Source organism: Enhydra lutris, unplaced genomic scaffold, assembly GCF_002288905.1.
Source record: "Enhydra lutris kenyoni isolate GAN:26980312 unplaced genomic scaffold, ASM228890v2 scaffoldscaffold39, whole genome shotgun sequence".
Classification (NCBI taxonomy): domain Eukaryota; kingdom Metazoa; phylum Chordata; class Mammalia; order Carnivora; family Mustelidae; genus Enhydra; species Enhydra lutris.
The window spans coordinates 23,580,839-23,587,721 of NW_019154123.1; positions in this window are offsets into that span (position 1 = coordinate 23,580,839).

Sequence of the window (6,883 nt, forward strand, 5' to 3'; positions counted from 1 at the left end):
AAATATTATTTAGTCTTAGAAAGAAGGAAATTCTGATACATGCTATAACATGGATGAAATGTGAGGACATTATGCTACATGAAATATACCAGTCACAAAAATACAAATGCTATATGATTTCACTTACATGAAGTATATAGAGTAGTCAGATTCATACAAACAGAATATAGAATAGTGGCTGTCAAGAGCTGGGGGAAGGACAAATGGGGAGTTGTTATTTAATGGGTACCAAGTTTTAGTTTTGCAAGTTGTAAACAGTCTGGAGATTGGTTTCACCACAGTATGAATGTATTTAACACTCTGTACACTAAAAAATGATTATGATAGTAAATTTTATATTATGTATATTTCACCACAATTTAAAAAATGTAAATGATTGGGTACTATTCAAAGCTATGGATATACAGAAGAATATTTCACCAGTTTTCTATTGATGAAGATTTTCAATTCCTGATGGTAAATTTCTGGATTTAATGGTATGAAATATATTAAAATGAAAGCTATTACTAAATTTATTTTCAAATTTTGTACCACTTTACACTTCCAGTAATAATAAATAATGGCATGCATTCCCTCACTTATCAATAAAGCATGATTCATAGTTAAATGTTTTGCCAGTCTTTTGGGAGAAAAATTAATTCATTATTGTGTTAATTTACACATTATGAATCACTCAGTAAAGTTGAGCATTTGTCACCATTTTAAACATTTTTACTTTCCTTTCTAGACATTATTTTTTCATAAGTTTGACCCAAATTTATAAAGGAATTTGTGTTTTTTTCTCATTATTTTTGAACAACTTTTTTTTAGAGAGGGAAGATAGCTGGAGAGAGGCAAAGACGAAGAGAGAGAATCTTAAGCAGGCTCCACACCCAACGTGTAGCCCAACTCAGGACTTGATCTCAGAACCCTGAGATCATGACCTCAGCTGAAATCAAGAGTCAGTTGCTTAACCCACTGAGCCACCCAGGAGGCCCAACAATTTTTTTTTTAATAGGTATATGAATCCTTCCATATATATTACAACTCTCTCTAGTCTGGTGCAATTTATTTTAACCATTTAAGGTTTTTGCTCTTTTATTATTTCAGTATAAACCTTAAGAAATAAACTTGAATCTGTCTGTAATTGCTTTCAAGTTTTGTGAGTTAGAATGTAATTTAATTTCTTGTGGTCAATTGTTCTATTCCTACTGCCTGGAAATGCCATCTTTCCATCTATGTTAGTGTTTTTTCTCTATACTCTATTCTGTTGTAGTGCTAAATTAGATTTTTTGGCACCAGTACTGCTTCATTCCATATATTACATATTTAGAGTATGTTAGAGTATCTAGCCCATTTATTTAGAGTATCTAGCCCATTCTGCTTCCTTTTAACCAGGTGGTGGGTATTAGAGAGGGCACGGATTACATGGAGCACTGGGTGTGGTGCAAAAACTATGAATACTGTTACGTTGAAAAGAAATAAAAAATATTAAAGGAAATTTCTCAGATACCTTTAGATATTTCTTTTTTTTTTAAAGATTTTATTTACTTATTTGACAGAGATCACAACTAGGCAGAGAGGCAGGCATTGAGAAAGAGGGAAGCAGGCTCCCCACTGAGCAGAGAGCCCAACACAGGGCTTGATCCCAGGACCCTGAGATCAGGGTCCAAGCCAACGGCAGAGGACCAACACACTGAGCCACCCAGATATCCCTCTTTAGATATTTCTGTTCTCAATTTTGAAACCATCTTATCAAGCTCCATAAAAAAATTTGTTTCTTTTTTTCTTTTTAAAGATTTTATTTATTTATTTGACAGAGAGAGAAATCACAAGTACACAGAGAGGCAGGCAGAGAGAGAGAGAGAGGAGGAAGCAGGCTCCCTGCTAAGCAGAGAGCCCAATGCAGGACTCGATCCCAGAACCCTGGGATCATGACCTGAGCCAAAGGCAGAGGCTTTAACCCACTGAGCCACCCAGGTGCCCCTCCATAAAAATTTCTATTAAGATATTGATTAGGGGGTGCCTGGGTGGCTCAGTTGGTTAAGGAACCAACTCTCCATTTTGGGTCAGGTCTGTGATCTCAGGATTGTGGGATCCAGCCCATGAGGAGCTCCACACTCAGCAGGGAGTCTGCTTGAAATTTTCTCTCCCTTTCTCTCTGCCCCTCCCCCTGCCCCCTAAAATAAATAAATATTAAAAAAGAAAAAAGATGTTGATTAGGGACCTTGCCTGTGTATGCCCCTAGCCAGCAGTTCTCCACTCACCCTGGCATCCAGTGAGGTGCGCCACACACTGGCGCCAATGGAGCAGACCTGGGCAGCCATGGTGGCCAGGCTAGGACTGGTGCTGCTGCTTCTGGCACTGCTCCTGCCCACCCAGATTTATTCAAATCAAACAACTGTTGTAACACTTTCAAGTAACTCTTCCCAGAATATCTGGACTGCCCCAAATCCAGCTAATACCACTACCACGGCAACTGGTGGTACTCTTCAGTCAACAGCTAGTCTCTTCATGATCTCGTTCACCCTTCTACATCTCTACTTTTAAGAGACTCAGGACAAGAAACATCTATACTTCCCCATCTCCTAAACCCAATCCAAACGGCATCTAGATATGCAGTGTGATAAGAAAAACACAAGTCTTCACTGAATCTGCTAATTCTGCTCCTTATTTTATCGACACAGAAAATGTTGAGGAACCCAAATTTGATTGGTTTGGAGAACATGTGAAGGGTCTACTGTCTAGATGATGAGTGTCTATTAAATCTACCATAGTTTCATGTACACAATTAAGAGACAACATCCGAGATCAGTTAAGACATGATTTCTTTAAAGGTGGCTTAAAAAGTATGGACACATTGGGCCCCTGGGTGGTTCAATCAGTTAAGCATTTGCCTTCAGCTCAGGTCATGATCCCAGGGTCCTGGGATGGAGTCCCACATCGGGCTCTCTGCTCAGCAGGGAGTCTGCTTTGCCTTCTCACTCTCCCTCTGTGTTCTCCCTCTTTCTCTCTCAAATAAATCAAAATCTTAAAAAAGAAAAAACCATAGACATGTAAAATTCTACCTTGAAAATGAGAATAGAGTTCACCTTACCTAAATATAAAGGATGGGATATAAACAGATTCAGTTTTCATTTGGTTCATTAAATCTTTAAAACCATAAAACAGATAACACAAAAAGCTTCCAGGATTCTATTTATACATATATTAGAAGGAAATTCCAGGTGTTACTGTAAATCCTCAGTGTGTTGTTTCAGCAGTCCTAGCTTAATGACCTATGTACTCTAGATAAAGTTTTACATTGTTAAGCTATCACTGTTTCTTAGGACTGAAGTCTTTCTTCTGAGGCTTTGGATTTAACATAGCACTTGATTTTTTATTTTTATTATTTTATTTTTTTTTAAGATTTTATTTATTTATTTATTTGTCAGAGAGAAAGAGAGGGAGAACACAAGCAGTCAGAGCAGCAGGCAGAGGCAGAGAGAAGCAGGCTCCCCGCTGAGCAAGGAGCACGATGTGGGACTCGATCCCAGGACCCTGGGATCATGACTTGAGCTGAAGGCAGCGGCTTAACCAACTGAGCCACCCAGGCGTCCCTTGATCTTTTATATAGTAATTAATATGTGCCAGGGCAATGATGGATTGGAATCTATACCAGACTGAAGCATAATGAGTAGATTTTGCTTATATACTTATCACCTATTCTTACTCAACTAGAGTGCGAGATTCATTTAGCTAAACTGAGAGTAGAACCACACTGACCTCAGCTAATTTCAAATTGCTCTTTATTTCCACAAATGTTAAATACTTTTCACAGTTTAAAAAACTATCTGTTTTGGGGCACCTATGTGGTTCAGTTGGTTAAGGGTCTGTCTTCAGCTCAGGTCATGAACCCGTGGTCCCGAGATCCAGCCCCACATTGGGCTTCCTGTGGGGAAGAGCCCATTTCTCCCTCTCCTCCCCACTTGTGCTCTCTTACTATCCCTCTCTCTCTCTTTCTCAAATAAATAAAATCTTTTTAAAAAATAAAAATGAAAAATGATCTGTTTTGAATGTAAAGTTGACAAATCTTGAAATTAAAAAGGCAAAATACGTATAGGAGCCAAAATTGTAAATGAAATATTTGGGAAGTGAAGACGAGAAGCTTACCTTAAATTCAGAAAAACTTTTATACTCTTTCTGCAAATACTTTAAAAACAAACAAACAAACAAAAACCTGATTCAGAATTGTCATATTTGGACACTTTCTGTTAGTATTTTTAGATAGTTTGAACCCGGTCCTGAGCCTAAGGTGGGCTTGAGTCAGAAAAGTAAATACTTTCACAACTGCCTAGATACAAAGAAAGCTTTTAAAACTAGACATTCTCAGTCTTTTGTTCACATGGCCATACACTGATACTTAGATGTTAAAATATTTAATATAGCCACAGTAGTCTTGATAACCAAAGTCGTTTTTTCCCGTCTTTAGGAACCTATACTGCAACAACCATATTCAGCAAATCTCTAGCTACTGTGTGTGTGAATAAACATTCTACTGGATTTCATTCCTGAATGCTGTACACCTATTTTGGATTGTATATTGTGTTTGTGTATTTATGCTTGGGTTCATTGTAATTTCTCATGTTTTGGAATTGACTTGCTTTGAACACAAACTGTAAATAAAAAGAAATGGTTGAAAGAACAAAAAAGGATGTTGATTAGGATTAAACTGAAGTTATACAGTTATTTGGAAGGGGAGATTAACATTTTTCTAGTATTTAGTAATTTATCTCAAGAATATAATATGCTTTCATTTTTAATTTCAATTTTTTAATTAAATTTTAGTTAACATATAGTGTAATGTTAGTTTCGGAAGTAGAATTTACTGACTCATCACTTATATATAACACCCACCATCCATGGCAACAAGTGCCCTCCTTAATTCCCATCAACCATTTAACTCATCCCTCTGCCCACCTCCCCTCCAGCAAAACCTGTTTTTTCCTCTATAGTTAAGAGTTTGTTTTATGGTTTGCCTCTCTCTCTTCTTCCCCTTATGTTCATCTGTTTCATTTCTTAAATTCCACATATGAGTGAAATGATCATTATGCTCTTTAGTACACTTCTATAATTTATTTCATATAGTTTTTACACATTTCAGGTAGATGTATTCTTAGGCATTCTGTATATTTTGAGGATCTTATATATAGGATCTTTTAAAATGCAATGTTGACATTTCATTTCTTATTTGCTTTAAAACACATTTAATGGTTGCATCTTAATCTTATATTCTTCCAGCATACTGAAATGGTTTATACAATGTTTTTTTTTCCCCAGTGGATTTTTCAAAATGTACTTTTTTCTTTTTTACAAATGACACTTTTGGTTTTTTGTTATACTACTTATTTCTTATTCATATTTTGTTCCATTTGCTAAGTACAACAGTACAATGTTTTACAGTACCTATGTTAGAGGACATTTTTGCCTTTATTTACTTTAATAGCTATGCTCTTACTATCTTTTCATTAAGTATTTGTCCTTTTTGAAGCAGAGCTCTTTTGGTCAAGGAAATACCTTCTATTCATACCTCGACCAAAGTTTTATCAGAAATGACCATTGGAATGCAAGTTGGCACAGCCACTTTGGAAAATAGTGGGGAGGTTCCTCAGAAAATCAAAATAGAGCTAACCTATGATCCAGCAATTGAACTACTGGGTATTTACCCCAAAGATACAGATGTAGTGAAAAGAAGGGCCATATGCACCCCAGTGTTCATAGCAGCAATGTGCATAATAGCCAAACTCTGGAAAGAGCCCAGATGCCCTTCAACAGACAAATGGATAAAGAAGATGTGGTCCATAGGTACAATGGAATATTACTCAGCCATCAGAAAGGAAGAATCCCAGCTTTTGCATCAACATGGATGGGACTGGAGGAGATTATGCCAAGTGAAATAAGTCAAGCAGAGAAAGTCAATTATTAAATGGTTTCACTTACTTGCAGAACATAAGGAAGAGCATAGAGGACATTAAGAGAAGGAAGTGAAAAATGAAGGAGGGTGGGAATCGGAGGAGGGGATGAACCATGAGAAACTGTAGACTCTGAGAAACAAATTGAGGGTTTTAGAGGGGAGGCATGTGGGGTGATGGGTTGGCCCAGTGATGGGTATTAAAGAGGGCACAGATTGCATGGAACACTGGGCGTTACACGTAAACGGTGAATCTTGGAACACTACATCAAAAACTAATGACGTACTGTATGGTGACTAACATAACATAATAAAAAATAATTTTAAAAATATCAACAGCACCATTTACTACTAATAAAAATAAGACTACCAAATCCTTTTAAAGAAAGAAAGAAAATAAATGACTGTTTAATTTTTTAAATTTTCTGTCATTTTTTGATCATGAAAATTTTCTGTTAATGTAGCTGATTGTCTTAATAAAATCTTATTCTTTAAAATACAGAAAAGAGGGGCACCTGGGTGGCTCGGTCGGTTAAGCTTCTGTCTTTGGCTCAGGTCATGATCTCAGGGTCCTGGGATGGAGCCCCACATCAGGCTCTCTGCTCAGCGGGGGGCCTGCTTCTCCCTCTCTCTCTGCCTGCCTCTCTGCCTACTTGTGATCTCTCTGTCAAGTAAATAAATAAAATCTTTTAAAAAAATACAGAAAAGAACAATGAATACTATAACAAATGCCCATAAGGTCTCTGCAAAACAACAACAACAACAACAACAACAAAACCTTTTAACATATTAACACATTTTTCCAGGTGCTTTTTCCAACTTTATGCTCTAAGTAAATCACACAAGAAATATCTCTGTTCACAGTTGGCATGATTTTATATATAGAAAATCCTAAGGAATCCATTAAAAAAAACTATTAGAACTAATAAAGAAGCTCAGCAAATTTCAGGACAC